Source organism: Larus michahellis, chromosome 2 (assembly GCF_964199755.1).
Source record: "Larus michahellis chromosome 2, bLarMic1.1, whole genome shotgun sequence".
NCBI lineage: Eukaryota > Metazoa > Chordata > Aves > Charadriiformes > Laridae > Larus > Larus michahellis.
The window spans coordinates 46,846,714-46,871,064 of record NC_133897.1 but is presented as its reverse complement, the minus strand read 5'-3'; positions in this window follow the sequence as shown (position 1 = coordinate 46,871,064).

The window sequence follows — 24,351 nt, the reverse complement described above, 5'->3', positions numbered from 1 at the left end:
TTTAATTTTTTTTTTTTTTTTTTAAATCTGCCATTAATCATTGCTGCTCATGATATTCACAAGGAGCAAAATATTCCATTGCAAAACCGAGGCTGCCTTACTCCCGACGTGGGAATAAGAAAGGGACAGAGCAAGTTCGGAGCCCCGTGACAAACGTGTGCAAGGTGTTCTAGGGTATCTTGCGATCTGCAAAGCAGCCCGTTCATTAGCGTGCAATTACTCACTGCAGCCTTCACATGTGGCGTGGATGTAAATACACCGGGGCCTCCCTGAAGCGTGCGTCTCGGGTAGCTCGGGGGACACTTCCCAGCTCGGCCGATGGCCTGAGCGCCCTGGGACCCTTCAGCTTCTGCCCTTGCAATGTCCAGTTCCAGGAGGCAAAGCCGGCTGAGGTGATTCACTCGGGAGGAATGTCAAAACAGCGCGGCAGGCTGCAAGAACAGAAAACAGCTGCCCCGGGCAGGCAGACCCCCCCCCAGCCCCTACCCAGCGGCCTGAGCCCACGTCGAGGGAGGGCGTAAGGAAGGTGCAGGCATGACCCAGGGCAATCCCAAAGGAAGGTGCAGGCATGACCCAGGGCAATCCCACCCCGTGGCTCAGGAACTTCACCGGCTTGAGGTGACGTCCCGTGTGTTTAGCAGCCCTCGAAGGATTTTGCTTTCCTGAATTTGTCTAGCTGCTTTCTGAACCCTTGCAAAGGTCCCGGCACCCACACCATCCTGCGCCAACAATTTCAAAGGGCAACTAAGTGCTGAAACACCTTTTTTTCCCCCTGCTTCTTTTAAACCTGCTGCCTAATAAATTTACATTATGACTTCAAGTCTGGTGAGAAGGAATTACCATTTCCCTTTCTTTCACAGACCTCTCACATACTCACCCTTCCCCTGGAGCCATCTCTCTTCCAGGCCACCACATCTCAGCCTATCCAGCCCATCCTCCTGTAGAAGCCGTTGCCTACCTTTGCCTGCCTTTTTTCTGCCCAGCAGTGCGGTGCTAGCCATGTTTATCTACCTGAGGCATCTCACAATAAAGCGACGGAGGTATAGGTAGAAGAACTACATCAGCGGGATGCTCTGAGGTTATCATATCATGCACAGCGTTTCCCCGTACATGGAAGGTTTCACCCTTGTCCTTCGGATGCACGCTCAGCCATGGAGATGGTGCTGCTGGACGTGCCCATGAGTACCTTGGTAACTCCAGATCGTCTGGGACAAGCTCCCAGCATGACCAAATGACCACAGTGTTGGGCGCAGCAGGGATGTGGCTGAACATCACTTGACCCATCGTAGAAAATAGCACAGAAAAAGGAGCAGCGCGACTGCCTCAATTTCTCAGCCTGTGCCCAAGAGCACCCAGAAGGCAAACACAGAGCTCATACGCGAGGAAGGCTCAGGAGCAACCGCAGAGGAAATCTCTTACTTCACATCCTGGGCAAAGGATGCTTCTCCCTGGGAGATGAAGCCGGCTGGAGGGGCCGGGTGCAGCTCTTCCCTCTCAGAAGGAGCGGAGGGAGCACTCCCCCGCTGGGCACCCACCTCCCCTCTTGCCCTGCTGTCCCTAAGCTCATCAGTGCATTTCAATTTACTTTAATTACTGCCTTTACCTCCTGCCTTTGAGAAACTGCCCGCCCCCCGCTGCTCGAGTGAGGAATGATATTTTACCATCATTAAACCAGGCAGGCCGGCAATATCCCATATGTTCTCAGATCTGCCTGGCTTTAGACGGGGACCAGCTGTGAAGTACGTTGAGGACCAAACTCATGCACAAACTATCCCGTACTCCTCTGCGTCTGCCCACGTTGGGGACTGACCTTGATCAATTTTCTCTGCTGCACTTTGTGTCCCAGTCCCAACCATGTCCTGCCTCTCGCAATTTCATGCCCTTTCTGGCTGTTCACTTGATGGGGAGCTGAACAAAACCAGTACAAAAGGAGGCTATGGCAAAATTTGCGCTGACATTTGCTGGCATTGTCCTTATTTTCTGGGAAGTTGAATGTGGAACGTGTCTGATATTTATCAGAGAAAAAATGTCACCTCCTACCCCTTCCTCCTGATACATAAAAAAAAAAAAAGCAAAAAACAAAAAAAGCAAAGCAGTCTGGAATCTTTCGGTGCCCCGTGTTCTTCCACCAAAGACACGCACAGCCACCTAAATGCTTAAGCACAGATGCACAGCCTGCACCCCAAGGAGGAGATTACAGTATCTTCAGGAGCTCCTTCCTCCCACTGGATTACTTTTAAAGGATGTGATGTGCTTCTCATATTTGCAGCCTCACACCTGATGTTCTGGGAATGGCCTGGCCATGACATTTCTACCACTGCGGCCCTTTTACATCCCCACAGTCCCCCACATGAAAGCGATAAGAGTGAAGGGCAGCGTGTTCCCCCCGTCCTTGGTCAATCCTGCCTCCTGCTGCCCTCCTGTAATGAGGAATAGCACATCGGTGACTCCTCAGGTGGAAAAATCCTACCTGAACACTGATCCCTCTCTCTCTTTTATGTCTCTTCTCCTCTTTCCAATTTGTGTCCCGTTGTATGATACTTTGGGGGAAAAGCCTGTTGACAGGAACAGTGTAAACCATAGCCCTGGTTTCTGTGCTTGCAGATGTGTGGATGTGTGTCTTCTGCGCATGTGTGCTTTCGTGTGTAAGCACGCGTATATGCAAACATGTGAGTTGATCAGAGTATTGCACCTGTATATTTATCATTTACTATAATGCATGGCATTTAAAAAGATAGCATGGTAGATGTAATATGTAATGCAAATGTCACATGCAAATAATATACTTAGTGTCACAGCAGGAGTAATGGAAGACAAGGAATCCGACTCTCGGCAAATCTGTTGGGTTTACACTTTACATTACCTCCTCACTCCATTTGCTGGGGATGGCACAAGGAAAATAGCTGTCAGTAACACTTTGTGTGGAAGCAGATGCAACGTGCAGAACTGCGAGCAGACTGATGCGGTACCTTTTATTACCCAGATTAAGGATGGCAGGCAATTTATTTGCTAAAGGCCAACGGCAAATAATCTTTTCCCTGTGAAATGAATTTAGGCAGCTTGAGGTGGGGCCAGAAAGCAATTAAGTATATTATTAAAGCAGGGCAGGAGATTGTAATCGTACATATGTATATTATGTACATACACATATAGAAAGGCAAATAAGTCTGCAGCCACCTTTGGAACCAGTATTCAAGTCTGAAATGCAATAAGGCTGGAAATTAAATGCTTATCTTCCTTTGTTAATGTGTAATCTTTGCCTTTAATCAGCTGCCATTAATTCTTCCAGCGCCCTGAGTTTTTGCATTTCTGAAAAGCAGAAAAGTTAATTCTGTTGTGGTTCGCGGCTTTTCAGGCTTGCCTGGGGCTGAGCGGAGCCGGGCTGAAGACAGACTGGCTGCAGACTGCCTCCCTCCCCTCCCGGGCACCCCCCGAACAGGCTCCCTGCGTCCCGCTCCGAGCTGAGCCCCCTCCCCGGTCGGGGCGCTGAGATTCCCGCAGCATCTGGCGACAGTGGGATACTCCACGCTGGATGTTGTCTGTTGTCAAGGAGACGGGAGTATCTAGACTATCAGGCCAAGCGATAATACGATAGACATTCGACGAAATGCAGGCAGGTTTTAAGGAAAAATCGTCGGAAATCTTCCATAGTACACAGAGGGGGTTTTGCCTCCCTTACTTAGAGGTCTGGTTTATACAGTAAGAACAGAAAACAGTAGGGTTTGCACAGACTGAGACATGCTACTGCCACACAAAATGTTAACAAATAAAATGATGGGAGAATATTTTCCTCTATCATAAAAACAACAGCCGCAAAAAAAAAAAGCTTGATTAAGTACTCTCCATTCATGCAATCTGATTACCAAAGGTAATCCCTGCTCGCACTGAGGTAGTGGCAGTCATGGGCACAAACCACCAGCTTGAACCAAAGGTCATCAGGACCTGGGGACAGGGGTACCACATCTGGTCCAGGGATGCGCCTCAAAAGTCTTCCAGCTTCCCCTTCCACATCCCACCAGCCCCCGGTAACCTCCCCACTTCCACAGAGGCAACATGAGCTACGGCAACAAAAATTGTTACCCTTTGGCTAAGGAGGGTAAACCAGGGATTTCCTAAGACATTTTTTTTTCCTTGCAGAATAACTGATGTCCAAACACAGAGGTTTCTCTGTTGAGACCTCTTCACTGCTTCAGTGCCTCCGCTGAGCCCCTATTGCTGCTGCCGTCGTAGGCAGCATGGGGGGCTGAGCCCCGACTGCCAGATGTCAATGTATAAACTGCTACAGCTCCAATTAAAAAGTTGATTTCATTCTTCTGGGGCTGTAAAAAGCAGTGGTATAAACCAAGGTCAGCTCAGGAAAACCGAGTCATCCTCTTTCCCCCCTTCGCCTTTGGACAGAAAGACTGACGTTTCCCCAGTTGTCAAGACCACCAAGCTCGTCTCCTTTCCTATTTATAATTAATTGACTTTAAAAGACCCTTACCCTTCCTCTGACAACCAGGTATGCGGGTAGACCTGCCACGGGATGCCAGTGCTGTACATCTCTGTCAGTTTGTCTTCTCTTTTGGTGGGACCTACTGCAACCAAACCGGGAAAAGATCTAGTGGGCACCACACAAAGTTCCAGGGCTTCACACAGCATCAGACTTGGGTAGGCAATAATTTGGGAAGCGTCGCTGTGTGTCTTCTCCTCACTCATCCTACTGATCAAAATAGCTGCTAGCTGATCAAAAATGTTCTGGCCAAACATCCTTCTATCAGAGATTGCGTTTTCTACACAAATTGAAATGCCCTTTGTACTGATTTTGATAAAATTACAATTCTCTTTGCTTAAGCCAAGTGTTCCAATCTTATTAAAACATCACAGATCCGTTGTTTTATTGAAAACCTTTAAATTAAACCAAAATACACTTGTGAAGTGAATTTTAATTCCAGGGGATATTTCAAAATTTGTCATTTACTTTTGGATTAGGAGTGGAATAAAACAAGGAAACTACAAGAATGGAAATTATCCAGATAATTTCTATATAAGCTGACACGACCCTCGCATTAACTGCTTCAGAGCTCTATTGCAGGACAGGGTTAAGATTCAAACTAATAAAGTGACATATGGTAAAGGCCAAAAAATGCAACAGCTGGCACAGTGCTCTAAGCACTAAACAAGGTCACGAAAACCAATGCCAATCCACACTGGTTTATATAAAATGTAGTTTCTCAAACTAACCAGACGCCTTTGATGAGATGATAAATTTTGCTGAAAGAGACAAAAAACCTTGGACTTGGTACTTGATATGGTGTGACATTGGCTTAGAAACTAGAATGGCATGAAATCAATATGTCAATATTAAATTAAATTAAGCAACTACAGGCTGCTTAATGTCTACATCTTAAAACAAATTGTGAATAGGAATCATCTTCCCTTGTGTGCATTGCATGCAGGCCGCTTCAGGGATCATTTATTTTGTCTCCATTACAGCTAACATTTTCCATAACTTCTTAGAAGAAAGCCTAATATCACAGCTGGTAATGCTTGTGGGTGACACAGATGCTGAGGGACACCCCAGTAACAAAGAAAGGATATCACAGATCAACGTCACCTGGCACCCTGCACCTGAGCAAAAAATACTCGGTTGAGCAGAGCCAAGCATAAACCCATACATCTGAGGACCAGAAGATGTTGATAAGGCAGATAACCTGTGCCCACATCTGTCCTGTGAGGCTAACTAGTCCAGTAAGAGCCTTATTTGCAATTTAATACCCTAGAAGATCCTGGCAGAGCCCCATGGGCATTTGCATCAGCCAGCCTAGACCTGCTCGACACTCAGATGCCTCCCGAGTTCTTCCTCCTCCTGTTTGTTGACCTGCCTGTTGCTCTATTAAAGGTTCCTCGTAGTTGTGGATTCTCTGTAATCCTGGTTTCGAGGTACTGCACACCCTCCGGAGGTAGGGCTGCAGTCATCTTCCACCTCGACACGTGGCGTCCCAGCAGGCTTCCCACCCTCAGACTGCCCTTTGGGGACAAGGGACATAGGTGCTCGCCTGGCTCGTCCCTGGGGGCCAAGGGCAGAGTTCTGCCATCTTTGGGCTGCTGCTGATTCAGCATCTCTAGGGGACTCGCTTTCAGGCACAAAACATCCTTCCTTCAAATGTTACAAATAAATCTTTTCCTTAATAGCCTGATATGTGTGTGCCATCTTTTACGTCCTCTCAGGATGTTATATGCCACATAAAACGTGAGAGGTCATTAAAATTAAAGTGAGAAAGTAATTAGCCCATATTTACACCGAGGTATGCAAATAAATTACGTTACTCAAATATTAGGCATCCCTTTTTAAATATTGGCTATTACTCTAGCAAAATCCACAGGTTCTGGAGATCACAGAAGATGTTTTATTGAACACAAACTCACCCAAATATTTGACTACACCCAGGTAACACCATCACCAGCCAAGAGGAGATCACCCTAATTCCATCTGCAAAGCTGCACCGAGGGCATCACTACAGTGACTCTTCTGGCTGCTACATCTCATAAGGGGAACAAAAACCCCATGAGCGCCTTCCCCATGAGCCCTTCATCTCTGGCATCAGAGACTACAAGGTGCTAACATATGATGCAACCAAAATATATCCTCTATATCCTAGAGGGAGCCTATTGCCAAAGCAGAGGAAGGATACTTAATCTGTTGTCCAGCAAAGGCTGAGCCCACCTGCTGCTTCCCTCTCGTTGCTGGCATTATTGGGATCTCTGCTTTGCCCAATTCCTATTTTCATGAAGCTTGTAGGAACTCGATATCTTTGCGCCTTCCGTTTGTCTGTCAAATTTGGCTGAGGCCAGCCAACAATTCCAACATAATAGTAAGGAATGCAAAGGGAGCGAGCGGCAGCATGATTGCATAGATGTATTTCCTTACGAAGGAAGGCTAAAAATATCAATGACCTTTCCAAGCTCTATTTTTCCGTGGTTTGGAGCAGAGTTGTGAAATTTGGCAGGTGCAAGAGGCCTTTGGGGTGTGCCTTCTGCTGTTCCTGTGAAAATCTTCCCAAATTTGGGCTAGGTATAAGCCTTTGGAAAAGAAGACCATATGTTAAGATACATGTAAGAACTTCAGAAATTCAGTGGAATTCCCCAATATTTTCGTCCTCCCTGAGTCTCGTGCTACTTTCCCGCTCTGTGATACTGCCTGGCTCTGGGGTCTCCACCTGGACATCCCCAGGTCCCAGGATGGATACTGGGATTAAAAGCAGGGGCGCAGTTTCTTCAGAGCTCCCTGTTCTCACCCTGTTAACAACCGCAGAGCAAGAGGATGCTCAGAGCGACTGCGTGAAGGGACAAGGACACAGAGCAGATGGCGGATCAAGGTGGCCCTGACTCACCACGTCCCGCGAAAGGCAGTGCCAGTGGACAGCCTCCCAAACCCATTCCCGCTCGGAGAGGGAAGGATAGCCACTGGATTTGCTCTCAGACAAAAGCTGTGTATGAGCCGCATGTGTTAATCTCTGGCATGTGAGTATGCAAGCAAAATCATCCCAGTTACATGGTTTTGTCACACACGCAGTCACGGGGAGGGAAGGTTTACGTCCTGAGATCTGCCTGTGTGGCCACGAGAAGGAAGAGAGTGCTTTGCTTCACAACACGTTAGTCATTTACTTATAGTTTAATTAAGCCACTGAGAAATTTTTGGGTGACACCTGGCTGGACAGGTAAGAGTGGCTTTGAGCCGTGCCCAAGGCATATCTGCCCCACTGAACCGGAGAGGCGGGCGATGGCAGAAGGTGGTTTGATGACTCCCGCCTGAGTGAAGGACGCTTCCGCAGACAGCAAACAAGTGCTTTTTGTTTGCTCATAATTTACGTAGGCTTGGTTTAAGGGTGGGCAATTTTAAGGCAGAGGGTGAGCTTTGAGGTCCTCCATCCCTCCAGGCTCCAACCTGCTTTTCTCCCGGCACTGCTAGTCCCACTGACCTGCCCGGGCCACCCCGGGCATGGATGATGCAGACCAGTGGGCGGAAGAAGAGACACCCAGTGACCGGGTTTAGTCAGGGGGATTACTCAGCCTGCAACAGATTAATGTGGGCTCACCTGATCCCCGAGGGACCCGGGAAAGCCTCTCACAGCCATGAACGTCGGGAGTGAACTGGGGAGGTGGCAGGCAGGCGGTGATGGAGGGAAAGCTGATGAGGAATTGAATGAGGCTTGGTATTGCTTGGGCAGAAAAGAATGAAATTGGACTGAAAGGTAAGGGAGAGACAAGATAGGGAAATGGGAAAATACTGTATTCAGTAGTGGCTATCACATGGGATTTCTATCCTATGCACCATCAATGGCAGGAGTTCCAGAGAAAAATCAGATTTGGACTAATACACATCCAATTACATTAGTAATTAATGTCTGTGTATAGTAGAGGCTGTTCAGTTAAGGTTACCCAAACCATGTCCTTGTTAACAGCTCTTAATTTCCAAAGGGCTGACTTTCTGATGATGCTCTGCCAGAGCAGTTTTCTTGACTGAACTCTAATCCTCTGAGAGCGGTACGGCACCAGTGCCAGAGACCTCTGCACACAAACCAGTACAGAAATCACAAAGCCAGGCAGAGCTGGAGCAGGTACTTGAGGAGTCATTAGCAAAAGGGGAGGCCATTCTTGTGCAATGCCTTCACCGCGTTCTCCATGCCCCCATCCTGAAAAGCTCTACTTGTGGGTAAAATGCTGATTGAACCTGGAGTGACTCCAGCGAGGGATGTTGTGAGCAGCAGGCTCTGTCGGCGTTGCTGGCAGTGGATTAAGACACTACCCTTGCACATCACCCAGCGAAGCTGCTGTGGCAGCCCGGGATCCCCCTGGCAGAGGGAAACTGGAGGGGGTCGCGACACCCTGAGCCCCGTAGCTAAGGCTGCCACAGCCCATCTGTCAGAGCCCTGGGTGTTAGCAGGATCAGAGACGACTATCCTTAGTAAGCAGGGGAAGACTTTACTTTTGAGATTAAGGTTGGCCTTGCAGTGCAGGCAGGTGCCTGCAGTTGGGTGTTTAAGCCCCAGCTGTAACGTGGACGTGGGACAAGCCTTGCACATCTCATACAGGGGCTGTCTCCATCACACAGCACCTCCTGGACCCTGTGCAGATGTCCCCACAGACCACTGCATCAGGCTATGGCACTGCCACGCATCCACGACCCATCTCTCCATGCCCGACTTCAGATCGCAATTTGCATCCTAATAAAAAGGCTGCTTCGTGAAGGGCTCTCCATCCTGTTTGCAAAGCCCTTCTCCTCCTGTTCACGACTGTGTAACAGCCCTGGTGGCAAATGCATCAGCTGCTTGTGCGGGAGAGAAATGCTGGCAAGGCTGAAGGCAAATTTAGCTGAGCCAAATGGCATACGAGTTTTCCAGAGACCACTGGCAAAGCCCCATTGATTTTCAGAAATACCCATTCCTTTAATAGCCGATGGACACGTTCATTGGATACCTATTTTTAAAGAGATGAAATAGACTCTGAATAACTCAAATGACCAACACGTCAGCCCTTAGCAGATGAAACCTGGGCACAGTTGCTGGGAATTTTCCCATGTTAGAAAGAGGCAAAGGCTGCAACGCTTGACTTCTGTGATGCTGAGGGCTCCCACTTAGCCACCTTGCTCTCTTCCTGATGATGAGTGAGGAATTACGCACAGACCACGAAAAATACAAAATTATCACATTTTCCCCAGACCTTTCTTAGCTAAATTGTTTTATTACCTAGCCTGTTTCATTTGAAAAAAATATTAACCTGGGGGGCGGCTCAGGGGAAAGTCTTGCTGCCACATTGCCAATCTCAGCACAGTTCAGTTCTCTTTCTTTGAGGCAATGCTGTGAAGATATCATGGCTGTTTGTCAGCAAAATTTACCCGGGCAGGTGCTAACACGGAGGCCCATCCATTATATATATGTATATTATTAAATTTGGTTAAGAGTCTGAACAAATTTTTAAGCAGATGGCAAACCAGACGCTACGGCAGGAGGGAAAACCAGGCAGATACAACCCAAGTCCTGTGATCTATAGGTTATACCTACTAGGGACCGCCTGTTCCTCTGGGTCTGCAAAGTCCCCTTGGGTTCAGAGCGGCAAAGGCAGAATCACGACAGTCTGATACTCCCGAGCCAGCGTCTGGTAGTCTCATGGCAGAGATGTCTGCTTTCCACACCGCTGCCAGGGTTTGCTGGGCCAAAGGGACCCAGGGAGACACTCGGTGAGTTTTGCTGGGATCTTCAGTGAGAACAGAGTTGGGTCTTCACTGACCATCCCCTCTGACCATGTCAACTCTTTTTCTGCTGTCTAATGCTTTGCAACCCAAAGAGCAGGCTATTATTTTAACAGACGTAGACTGTCTACTTCCCCAATCCCCTTTTAGGAAGAGTTCATTGGAAGGTTAATAGGATGCTGAGAAGGCAGACTGATTAAAATTAAATTAATCCAAATTAAATTACATGAAAGTCAAGTAACCCAGTCGGTTCATAAGAATTCATAGCAAAAGCATTAAAAAGAAGCTGTTCAGACCATAAGGAAAGAAAGGATCTGGACCTGGGAGCGTTCTTGCCCAGGCATCACCCATCTGGATTCATCTGCGGAGTTTGCATGGCTTGTAAGACCAGTCTCAGGAGCAGCCAGGAACACGCCGTGCTTGCTCATCAGCCTCGCCGTACGCCTCGCTGGCTCTGGGACAGCCTGTGGACTCCCTGGAGGACAGCGTGGCTGGGAGTGCCTGGTGGCGGGACCTGTCACACAGCCACGCAGGAAGCCACAGGCTGTGCCTGGCGTCCCGCAGCATCCCGTCCCCACTACCAGGCAGGCTGAGATTGCAGCGTGCGGGAGGTGGTACGCGTTGGGAAGCAGGACAACACGGAGCCAGCAGGTACCACTGCACTCCTCACCCTCATCCGTGCTGCCCCAGCAGCGCGACTGCCTCTACGTGTAGCATCCATCGCACAGGAGGGTTTGCAAGACCAGTGTCACAGCCTGCAAGGTCTTCAAGGACTCTCCCAAGCGCCTTTGAGAAAGCACTTAGCACAAGCCAGGGTGTTTTAAAGTAATAATAATAACAATCAGCAGAGCTACATTCATCTCTAATGCTATTAAAGCTATTTCATAAAACAACAAAGCTCTCTACAGATATGCCTAAGTTACCCGTTCCTCCAACCCAGGGATTCAGATGTCATCTGCTTTCACATGCAGCAAGGCAAGCTTTTTTCCCAGCTAGGAGGAAATGCGAAGCTAGGAGAAAAATTGCTTCAGAAATAAAGGGTCACAAAATATTCACTACCCTGAAGAGCACAGAGCCACAGATTCTGTAGTTCAGTATGTAACGCCCTTAATATACATGTGCCTAATTTTCTCTTCATTTCAAGGTATCTGTATTTGCATACGTCTCTGGTTTTTTGCTTTTTTGTTCTTACTCTACAAACTAAGAGATGCTCTTTAAATTCCATAGTGTGCAATACCTCCTTCTAAGGAGGCATTAGTCTCATCACAAGGTGAAACAATATATATGTAAATGTACGTTAATACATAAAAACCGAAATAAGACATTAACATATACATTTTGATGCACTAATTTAGGCCTAGTTATGTTGACACAGATGGAGTGAATTATTGGAGGAGAAAAAGCACATCTGTTAGATGCTATTGTTTAATTAAGCCATTAGCAACAGAAAGACAAGAACCTTTAAATTCTAGCATTTTATATTTATCTCAGCCAGTGGTACTTGTATGGGTCCCCCAGCACTTGGAGCACATTGCAATGTTTAATGCAATCAGTGTAACGATCCTCCTGTGAAGGAGACAAAAAAGAACCCCTTGCAGATGGGGAGGTGAGCTGTTGGGTCACCAGCTTCCTAGGAAATTCAGGGAACAACACAGTGGTCTGAGGTTAACATCGTACCACTGACTTGCTTCATTAGGCAGCATAGACAGGACCTCTAATGAAATCTTCATCTGAAGACGAGCATCGTCAAAACCACTAGACATTGCTTGGTGAGGGCTTTGCACCCTGATATTTGTGTACCCCTGGTTGTGGAGTTTCGGGTGTCCAAAATTTACTACCTGAGTGCCAAGATCTGTGTGCACAGCCTAAGAAATTGGCAATAATCCTTTATTACAGCTGCAGGCCCTCTCTGGAAATCTTATTCTCCGGTTCAATTTTACAAGGAATAAATTTCCTAGCTGGAGGGAAATTCCTTCCTGTGAGAGGGGACAAAAATGTCTCTGCGAGACACCTTACCACTGGATTTACTATGACACAGTGGGGAAGAAGTATAATCTTGTATTCCAATAAGCCTGCAAATTCAGGAGGGGAAGAGTCCGCTGCCGCCCCTGAGGGTCAGCCACGAGCCTGTTCTGTGTTGCTTATCTCCTGCTGTCCTTGCACTGTCCCCACCTGCAAAAGGGATGCCAGAATCAGCAGCCCTCTAACCTGGCCTCCATCCCGCCTTCCTGCATTGCAAGCCAGGCGTTAGAAAAGTAAATGAAGGCAAAATAAAGGAAGCTCTTCATCCCACGGTGGTGTGGTGGGGGTGTGCTGTTCAAGGAGAGTAACCCAGGCTTTGGAGGCACTGTGAGAAGCTGCTATGAGCTGCTCTGCACTTCCCCCTCTTATTCAGACAACTGTCTGCCAGCCTGGGTGATGTCTCCGCAGGTTTCCACACGTGAGGAGGTGTTTATTAGGGCCAGGACTTGCCCTGCAAACTGTTCGGCCAAACACCTGCCCCCTTTTTAAGTCGCATTTACTGAGGAAATAGAGACTTGGGCAACCTCTCCATTTCTCCTCCCTGTTCTTCCCCACTTACTCCTGTAACAGCTTTTGAATCATTTGCCCAGTTTCGACCCAATTTTACAGAGATCTAGAGAGCTGAGAGATATTAAGCATCCAGAAGCAGTGCAAAAGCAGGCATCCATAAAGAAGAAAGAGACCCTTTTAGTGGTTTTAGGGTGGAAGAGGTGAACACCATCAGCCTTATCTTTGCCCAGGAACCCACGCTTCCTTGTTCTGCTGCCCAAGCAATGCCTGGTGACTGTTGTGATGGCGAGCATTAGGGTCATAAGCTGTGCCATAAATAGCCCGTTTAACTTTTCTGTGCCATTTACACCACCACTGCCAACAAAGTGACACATGATAAATAAAAGTAAGAAATGCTTTCAGCTGTAAAAATAGAAACGGTTTTCACTTTAGCTGCTGCAAGAGGAAGGCCCGACTGCTCTCACTTATGCTGGCATAAAACAAAATTAGCTACCCAGAAATGAATGGAGTTACATCTATCAAAAACTGCGCCAGTGACAGCAGAACTGACCCCTTTTCTTTTAAACTTCTTCCTACCCGATGCTGTACGAACATCTTTTATACTTGATGCAGTAATGTTTTAGGGCTGACTCCTGCACCTCAAATCAGAGCTGATGCCATTCAGGAGCTAACATGGATACAGCTCAGAGTGGAAAATCTTAAGAAGACCATAGTCATACAAGAAGCGATCCCTGCACCAGCTCGAGGGGCCAGCACAGAGCAATGTAAAGTGGTTCCACGGAGGGCCAGCATTTGCTTTTCCTGTGCTAGAAAACGTTAAAGCCCAGCACAGGCACTGGCAGCAGGGAGGGTGCTCATGGGGCTCTCCAAGGAGCCTCCTTGCTGGCAAGAGGAGAAACACTGATGGACTCCTGATGGTGCCCCATTCAGCTGTCCTCGTCCAGAGCCATTGACTTTAGCCAAGCAGGATCAAGCCTTCGTGGGACCTAAGCAGGTTGGCAGAATACATGGAAACTTCCCGAGGGATGTGCCAGAGCAAGGAGACAGCATATCCCTCCTAATGAAAGCAGAGGCTCAAAGACAACGAATCCCTTCTCCCAGGGAGCTGGGTCCTGGCACTCTGCTGTCTGAGGTGGCAGCAATTTGAAAACCAACCAAAAAGCCTTGCTGGTATCCCAGAGTACTGCATTAAATAATTGAAAAATGAATAATTAAATTAAAAGAGGATTATTTCCCACAGGCAAGCAGAAAATTGCTGCCTGCAGGACAAAGGATGATGGCAACACTTCATTTTCTGCAGTTCTCAGCAGTCAGAGTGAGGTGATGTGAATAACATCCACGGTAGGCAGGAAGAGCCCCCCCCAGAATCACGTCGGGTTTTTGGCTCCCAGTTTATCCCTAAATTGTCTTTTCCCAAATGCAGGAATAGTGATCTCTGAAGAGTGAGGAAGCAAATCAGGAAAGGGGAGACATTGCCTCTTTCATGAATGTCACCCTTGGCGTGTGGGGGTATCTATTTATGTACAGATACCTGAGGGATTTGCACAGATCAGTCCCGTTGACTCATGGTTGGCTGCTATACATATTTGTAGGATACATTTCTATGTTTAGTCTTCTACGTTTATTTTATTGCTGGATATGAGGAGACGTGCACGCGTGCTTTGTTCTAATGCTTTATAAGAACAGTATTTAATGGCACTATTATATTTTTCCCTAAGATGTACATATCTGTTTGAACAGACGCCGCATTGTAAGAGTTGGTATTTCTCATGAACTATAATTAAAAATGAACAACTCTCCGCATAGGATAACAATACCATAATATACTTGCTCTCCTCACAGAAATTTAAACAAGTTGACATGCCGAGTGAATAATGATCCTACATTTATGCAGCACTTATTTTCCCTGAGTAGCTGCAAGCCCTTGGTAGGCAGATACCCAGACTGTATGAGGCACTACAACGGGGTCTGAACGCATCCATTGGGGAATAAGTTGTCCTCTTCAACCCTTCCACCTTCCCAGCACCTCAAGCTCTCCTTGCCCTGCAAAACCTCTCACCCAGCCATCACATCCCTTTGTTATCCCATGCTCTTCTTTCTGCCGTTTGTATCTGGAAGCTCTCTTTTTCCTCTCTGTGTAAGGCTGCTTCTGACAGCCCTCCCAAACTCCTCCCTAAAACTCACATTTCTCCAGTGAAGCAATATCTTCACTCACCACATCAGCGTTCGCTATAAAAGGTCAGGGTATTTTGCCAAGAACTGTGACATTTTCCCACCTTCTCTCTCTGTCCAGAAACTTAATAGTCCCCAACACAGGGGTCGTGGTTGTGACCAAGCTGTCACAAACTAGGTGGCCATGATGGTGTCACGGGATTCACAAACATGTGCACAGTATTGGGAGGGGTAAGCCCTGTTAGTCCCCCCTTCTCTCTCTGCTAGCAGATCCATACTCATCCTCATGTCACACCTTATATATTTGAAAACTGTGACCCTCTGCGGGAGCCCAGAGTTTCAACAGCAGATTTCTCCTTCTCCACTCCCTGTGGCAAAGCAGATGGGCAGAGGAAGCTCGGAGAGTAAACAGTGTGCTTGACACTACAGAGAAAGGCTGCAGCAAAACAATTCTGGATGCCAACCAGGGGCCCAGTCCCAAAACTAGCCCTTTCCTTCTGGCCAGCCATCACATAGGTACGTGTCCAAAACGTTTCGCTCACCTATTTAGATTGTACCTGCCTGTGAGACACACTCTTGCACCAGGTTGAGGACTGAGCTCCACCACAGCAACTGGGGAGCTGCCTTCACCTCTATGGAGAGTATGTCTGCAGGCTCCATCATAAGAGAGGCCATCCTTTGTGGGATATGTTTTTTGAGTACGGGAGCAATGAACCGATGGTGAAGCCCAGAGCCAAGGAGGCCTTGGCTAGCCGTGCAGGTAGCTCCATCGCCCTCCTTATACAAGGGTCCATCAAACCAAGGCTAACTTCCAGCACAGAAGGAGCAGAGAGCAGCACACCAACTTCTCCCTCCATGTAAAAGCATGAATAGCAGCACAGCAGAGGCTAGTGGAGGAGATATTTCAGCACGTACCTTTTCATTAGACCACCCTTACGTTTGGTAAATGAATCTCCAGGGCTTTTAAAAATGGCTTCGCTGTGACGCGTTCCAGGGCCAATCATCACCGATCCAAGAATAACATTTGCACACACAGTAGTTCAAACTCAGTATTCATGCAGTCTCTGACACTAATGGTCCTTTCTCTGCCCAGGCAGCTGTTCCCTTATCTCAGCCTATCTAACAGTCTCAGGAACACAGTGGGTGACATTCCCTCCTGTCCTGAAGCCCTCCCAGCTAAAGCAGTGCAAAGCATCTTTGTCCCACTCAGCTCCAGCCCTGGCTCCCTCCACCTCTCCAGCAGGGGCTAAAACCATTTGAGGGATACTCTAATCCCAGCCATCTGGCTGTGGTCCCTGGGGGACTGTCCTCCAGCTCCGAACCGTCAGCATGCTGCCAGCTGAGTGCTCCCTGCTGCTGGAAGAACTCCCAGCCATCCGGCCACTGCCAGCCTCCAGCCTCTCCCTCCCACCAGCGCAGAAGAAAGGAGCTGGTTCGGGGGTGGGGGAGGAGGGAATTGAGATTCGACCCTCCAGAGAGGTGTTTGCTTTCCCTCGCTTGTCAGGAAACACTAGAGTACGGGTTTGGCGAAGGTGTGTCAAGCCCTGTGGTGTAATCAGTTATCACTGGACCTTTTCATCTTTGAAGCTCATTACCATCAGCTGGCCATGCTTTCCTCTTGGGAACCATCAGGCCAGTGGCAGCGAGCAGAGGCCCCTTGCAAGGCAGGCAGGGTCAGTGTTATTATTCCCTCTGACAGATGGGAAAACTGAGAGGAGGCGCGATGGCGAGACTTGCCCCGGGCCTTCCTGCTAACCTGCGCGGTGAACGCATGAGTTGCTCGGCCCTGCACTCCAGCCAGTCGGCCTGAACAGCCTCCGGTGCTCATCGCTGCAAACCACTGACAAAAGCATAAGTGCAGCAGTACTGGGTCAAGCCAAGGTCCCGTCTCCCCCCGTATCCCATCTCCTGTGAAAGGCATGGGTGGGCGCTGGCAGAAAGGCTATGCCAGCAAGGCTGGCACACAGCATCTCCCTCCCAGTACACCTTGAAAAACGAGTGATTCCCTTCTATCTCCATCTCCTCTCCTAATGATTAAAGCATTGAATCATGCTTTTTGGCTTGCAGCGCTTGCATTGTGCAGGTCTGTTTGAGTTGAAGAGAGGAAACGCTTTGATGATTTTAATCAGAACTTCCCTCTAAACACACATTTCCGTCCGCGCCACGGCGGGAGCAAACACAGCACTCTGCTGCCCAAGAGCTTGCGTCCAAAATGCACTTTCAGCCCCAAAGGTCACTAGAAACAGAGGAAAAAATATAACCTTGCTCTCAAACTGTTAGCCAGACCAAACAAAAGATTCCTCTCCAGTCCCAAGAGCAAGAAAGTCTCTGGTAGGCGGTGGGGCGTCAATGGGAGATCAATGAATTTCAGCCTGGTTCCAAAGCCACTGAAGTCAGGAGGAGCTTTTCCATTGATTTCAGTGGGGTCTGGATCAGGTCCTCAGGGAACACGTATCATCTACAGCAAGACCAGCCATATGGATCCGAGATCTAAACTGTGTCATAAGAGCATATGGCAATGCTTCGAGCAGGCGCCGAAGAGAGAGTTATTCACCATATGCTATTGATCCTCCCTTCTACCTTGTGAAGATGTTTTATATACTTTGCTTCAGAGGTAAAATTTACCCAAGGAACGTAATAAACAGTATCGCTGCAAAGACAAGCGCACAAACTTTACGCTACTGGCAGATTAAAAAGTCATCCGCTCCCCAGCGATTTCCTCTTGCACGTACCAAAGAAGTCCAAGTGTGGATAAATTTAACACAGATGATTCTCATTTTTTGCTTCTGGAAAATGTTGCCCTGGCAGATCTCAGAGTCAAGCTATACATCTGTCACTCCCTCCAGTCAAGTCCTTGGGAATCTATATTTATAGTCCTAGGTTTTGTACAGTTAGAGTCTGTGCCAAAGCCTGCTGCAGTCAATGGAAATCTTGGAAAAAAGCCTTAGAAATGTTTTATAAAAGCACAGTTTTGACTAGAAGATGTTCAAATGTTAGAATATGGGGAAAAAAAATTTCAAAAAAAATTTTTAAACATTTCAAGGAAAAACCTATGCAGCTATAGGATTTATGCACTAGATTCTGAAATCAGCTGTGGAGGTGTGCTCCCGAAAATGCTCGGGGCAGGGAGATTACTTGAGCCAAACGTATTACCTGCCGTGCACAGCATCCTGCGCTCCTCCAGCACTTCAGCCTCTGAGCTGGGTCAGAGGGAGTTTTGCAAAGCTGATTAAGGTGAACTCCGATCCCACTTTAGCCCACCTTTCTGTTAAACAAGTGCCATCCTGCAACCTCATTATCTATTGTTACCAGTCACTGAGGAGTTTGTACGTGGATAAAAGCAGGGAGATTTTTCTCCCTTTGTAAGTTTGCGGGGAGTAATAGCATTTCCTGCAAGAATTTTTTGGATGAGCACAGTGTTCCTTTGAGACTCCACTGCAAAATACTGGCTTTTTTTGGGTGAGGGCAAAAATGTCACCTGGATGTCCTGGACCACTTCAGCTTTTGTCAGATTTCATCACCCCCTTGAAACCTAATGTTCAAGAGTCCAGAATGCCTAATCTGTGGGTCAGAGATGCAGTTATCATGAAGGAAGGGGGAGGGAACCCAGACCAAAAAAACCCTTCAGGGCAATAAATGGATACGGGAAAAATATACACCACAGCTTTAAAATCATGGAAAAACTGAAGGAAGTTATAAGAAGTCCTATAAGCAACTTCAAACAACAGCATTTCCAGCTGAGACACCCAAGAGAAAATATGTATAGAAAGCCCTTTACAAGGCTAACCAGGAGCATTTGTTGGAAGTACAGACTCCACAGGACTTCTCCAGTACATGTGGCTTCTCCAGGTTGAAGAAGGTCTTGCACAGCTGGTGTAGGCCTCTAAGCTAACAGGATCTGGCAAGCCTCGAGCCAGCTTTAGCATCACTTAGGAATAGAGCACAATGAAGTCAAATGTCTTCCAATGGTCCCACATTCACATGTATTTTATTGTTATCTACAGCAAATCTATGCCTGAGCATGTATAAAAGACGACACTGATACATTGGCCCATGGGCTAACAGTTTTCATGATGCTGCACAGCTAAGGACAGAAGGGCTCACAAGATCCAAAACTAGGGGGTCCTCTACCCAGGTCATCTGTTAAACATCATTTAGGAAGTGTTCTCACCACACACGTAGCCAATTAATTCCTCCCCCCAAAATATGAAAGAGGTAAAACAATTTACTCTTACTCTTACTTTTTTTTACAGCAAGAAGCTCCATCCGCAATGTGGGAATCCCAGGCATAATTTCCTCTTCTAAGAGCATAGGAATATGTGCGTCCTAGATACACGCTGTAACTACCAAATAACAGGTTCTATCCAAGGGAGGTTCTTCGTGCCCAAAATAAACCAGGGACACTTGGCAAGACAAAACAAGATTTGGAAGGGGAATCAGAAGCTGTCAAGAGAAGTTCTGCTGCTGCAACAGTTGTGAAGAGGAAGAGGCTGAGGATGTTGGAGGCCATAGAGCAAGGCCACTGCTAGCTTCAGCAGTCTGGGTTAGGGTCCAAATCTCTAGCTGCCTGTCTCACTTGAATGCTGGACTTTTAGAAAATTCCCTGTAAATTTTATGTAGCTCCTCTTCAGTCTGATGCTGTGCTCCTTTTACATGCCATGATACGATGAGATCTATTTAAGGTATTTCACAGTCTGATGTTAGCGAGTAGCTTTGATATGCCTCATGCAGTTGGCTTGCTACATGCTTGGTCAGATGTGTGCCCCAGACCTCCAGGAATGTCTCTGTTTCCAGAACATACCTGTTGGTTTTATAACACGCAAATATTTGTTTGCTGTTTTGGTAACTTTATGAAGTTATGAGCCAGCAAAATTGTGACCAGCCTTATACTGCATAAATCCAAAGCACACCTCCAGTGTGTGTAAATGAGATCCACTGGCTTGGATGGAGTTGGATCGATTTATAGTAGGTGAAGAACTCACGTGACTAGGGACATAACCCCAAAACAACCTGTAATAGGACACCATTCTGCTTGTTCTCTCTGCAAGTGCACTAGCACTGCAAGCTCTCTTTCACGCTCTTCAAATATCATAGAATCATAGGGTTGGAAGGGACCTCTGGAGATCATCTAGTCCAACCCCCCTGCCAGAGCAGGGTTACCTAAAGCAGGCTGCACAGGAACGCGTCCAGGTGGGTTTTGACTGTCTCCAGAGACGGAGACTCCACCACCTCTCTGGGCAGCCTGTGCCAGGGCTCTGCCACCCTCAGGGTAAAGAAGTTCCTCCTCATGTTTAGGTGGAACTTCCTATGCTCAAGTTTGTGCCCATTACCTCTTGTCCTGTTGCCGGGCACCACTGAGAAGAGCCTGGCCCCATCCTCCTGACACCCACCCTTTCAGTATTTATAAGTGTTGATAAGATCCCCCCTCAGCCATCTTTTTTCCAGACTAGAAAGACCCAAATCCCTTAGTCTTTCTTCATAAGAGAGGTGTTCCAGTCCCCTAATCATCTTGATAGCCCTTTGCTGTACCCTCTCCAGCAGTTCCCTGTCCCTCTTGAGCCGGGGAGCCCAGAACTAGACACAGAACTCCAGGTGCGGCCTCACCAGGGCAGAGTAGAGGGGGAGGATGACCTCCCTCGACCTGCTGGCCTCACTCTTCTTGATGCACCCCAGGATGCCATTGGCCTTTTTGGCCACAAGGGCACATTGCTGGCTCATGGTCATCCTGTTGTCCACCAGGACTCCCAGGTCTCTTTCAGCTGAGCTGCTCTCCAGCAGGTCAGCCCTCAACCTGTCCTGGTGCAGGGGGTTATTCCTCCCCAGGTGCAGCACCTTACCCTTGCCCTTGTTGAATTTCATAAGGGTCCTCTCTGCCCAAATCTCCAACCTGTCCAGGTCTCTCTGTATGGCGGCACAGCCTTCCGGTGTATCAGCCACCCGCCCCAGCTTTGTGTCATCAGCAAACTTGCTGAGGGTGCACTCTGTCCCCTCATCCAGGTCACTGATGAATACATTGAAGAGGACTGGACCCAGTACTGACCCCTGGGGAACACCACTCGTCACTGGTCTCCAAATAGACTCTGTGCCCCTAATAACAACCCTCTGAGCTTTATCTTTCAACCAGTTATCTATCCACCTTACCTTCCATTCACCAAGCCCACTTTTCCTAAGCTTCCCTATGAGGACGCTGTGGGAGACCTTGTCGAACGCCTTGCTTAAGTCAGGGTAGACCACATCTACCGCTCTCCCCTCATCTATCCATCCAGTCATGCCATCACAGAAGGCTATCAGATTAGTCAGACATGATTTCCCCTTGGTGAATCCATGCTGAGTACTTCTGACAGCTTTCTTTTCCTCCACATGCCTTGAGATGATGCCCAGAATGAGCTGTTCCATCATCTTTCCAGGGATGGAGTTGAGGCTGACTGGCCTGTAGTTCCACAGGTCCTTCTTGCCTTTTTTGAAGACTGGAGTGATATTGGCTTTCCTACAGTCCTCAGGCACCTCGCCTGTTCTCCAGGAGCTTTCAAAGATGATGGAGAGCGGCCCAGCAATGACTTCTGCCAGCTCCCTCAGCACTCTCAGGTGCATCCCATTGGGGCCCATGGACTTGTGAATATCTAATTGACCTAATTGATCCCTCACTCAATCCTCCTCAACCCAGGGGAAGTCTTCCTCTTTCCCCGTTACTTTCTCCAGAGCCTGGGACTCCTGAGGGCTGGACTGAGCAGTAAGGACCGAAGCAAAGAAGGCATTTAGTAATTCTGCCTTCTCTGCATCCTCCGGCACCATGGTTCCTGTCTCATTCAACAGTGGGCCCACAACTTCTCTGGTCTTCCTTTTGCCTCCAATATACTTGTAAAAGCCCTTCCTGTTGAGCTTGATATCCCTAACCAGGTCTAATTCCAAGGCGGCCTTGGCTTTCCTCGTTTCATCCCTGCACGATCTGGCAGCTTTCTTGTAATCCTCCCAAGGGGTCAGTCCATTCTTCCGCTTCCTATAAACTTCCTTCTTCCACTTGAGCTTTTTCTGAAGCTCCCTGCTCAACCATGCAGGTCTCCTGCGTCCCTTGGCCGATTTCTTGCTCTTAGGGATGCACCAATCCTGAGCTTGGAGGAAGCAGTCTTTGAATACCAACCAGCTCTCTTGAGCCCCTTTGCCTTCCAGAGCCCTAGCCCATGGGATCTCTCCAAGCAGTTTCTTGAAGAGGTCAAAGTTAGACCTCCTGAAATCCAAGGTTGCGATTTTACTTCTTGTTGTTTTGTGCATAGTACCCATGATCCTGAACTCTAACATTTCATGATGACTACAACCTAGGGTGCCCCCTACCTTAATGTTCTCCACCAGTCCCTCTGTGTTTGTCAGTACTAGGTCCAGGAGTGCTCCTCTCCTTTGTTGGCTCCTGCACCACTTGTGTCAAGTTATCATCAATGCACTGGAGGAGCCTCCTGGACTGTGCATGTCTGGCTGTGTGGTCTTCCCAGCAGATATCAGGGTGATTGAAGTCCCCCATAAGAACCAAGGCCTGCGATTGCGAGGCTACCTTCAGCTGTCTGTAGAAAGCCTCATCAGCTTCCCCATCCTGATCAGGTGGCCTGTAATAAACACACACAACACCATCCCTCATATTTGCCTGCCCCTTAATCCTTACCCATAAGCTCTCAACCCCCTCTTCATCCACCCCAAGTGGGAGCTTGATGCATTCCAGTTGCTTTCTCCCACCACGCCGTGCTGGCCTGTCTTTCCTGAAAAGGACATAGCCATCCATGACAGCATTCCAGTCATGTGAGCTGTCCCACCACGTCTCAGTAATTGCAATGAGATCGTGGCCCTGCGACCACACACGGATCTCCAGCTCTTCCTGCTTATTCCCCATGCTGCATGCATTGGTGTATAAGCATTTCAGAGAGGGAGTCTTGTGTATAGTTTTGACCCTTGAGACATGGTGTGCCTTCTGGCTCTCAGAAATACTGGCACACTCCCCCACGAACGCTGAGCAACTATGCCCTGGCACCTCACCAGCAAGGCCAGTACCATCCCCACCCCACTTCAAATCTAGTTTAAAGCCCTATCAATGAGCCCTGATGACTCTTGTCCTAGAACCCTTTTCCCCCTGGAAGACAAGGTATTCCCACCTGTTCCCAGCAGGCCTGGTGTTTTGTAAATCAGGCCATGATCAAAGAACCCAAAGTCCTGCCGGCAGCACCAGGCTCGAAGCCAAGCATTGATCTGCTGGCTCCTCCTATTTACCCACTCATCATTCCCTGCAACTGGGGGGATAGACAAGAACACAACTTGCGCTCCCGATCCCTTGACCAGCCGTCCCAGGGTCTTGAAATCTTTCTTCATTGCCCTTGGACTTCTTTTTGCTACCTCGTCGCTGCCTACCTGAAATATTAAAAGCGGGTAGTAGTCTGAGGGCCGTACCAGGGAAGGAAGCATCATCTTCACGTCCTTGACCCGAGCGCCAGGGAGGCAGCAGACCTCCCTATGTACTGGGTCCAGCCTGCACATTGGGCCTTCTGATCCCTTCAGTAGGGAGTCACCTATGACAATGACCTGTCTTTTCTTCTTTACCACAGAGGTTTTGATGCGGGGGGAGGTCTGACTAGACCTCACTGATGCCTCCAAGGTAGGAGAACTATCGTGATTGTCATCATCCAGGTTCCTCTGCAGAGCACTGTACCTGCTACATAATGGCACCCAGGAAGATGGGGTAGTCGCTGAGCAGCCCCGAGTGCGGCCCCTGTTGTATTTCCATCCTAATACGTATTTCCATCCTTTGCAGAACTTCTGAGCTTCCTCTAACATCCATAATGCAAATATCACCCCTTGAGGTTCTCCTTTACTAGCATTAACATACACAAAAGCAACAATCCCCAAATTTCAATTTATTCTCTCTTTATCCAGATCTTAACAGCCTTCTTGCTGCAACCAGGACTTTGATGACTGTTAAATGCTATGATTTTCAGCACAGAAAAACTGGGGGGCGTGTCCAAAAAAGCACCATGGGGAATCCCTCACATCATTGTCTAGCAAATTGCTGGCTCTTTGCCGGTGATTGTATGTTATGCCACGTGCTGGCCCTTCATGCACAGCAAATGGCGCTGATGTTTATCAAAAGTATTGCGTGAGGTGAGAGGGGGAAACCACAGCAATGACAATAAGAACTTGGCACCACTTGAGTCCCATCTGAGCTCTGTTTTGATACCGGGGGTATTCCAGAGGCTCTGTCTGCCCGCTTCGCGCAGGCACAAAGGGCAGCCTTTGATTCCCCGGGTGGCACCGGCTCCTGCCCTTTGCTGTGGCTTTAAGACACAAGTGCATTGTGAGTGCCTGGCTGCAGTTCTTAAGAATACCAGCATTTTGGGTTCTTGGAGCAGCTGCATCCTTATCCCCAGCATCTGAAAAACACT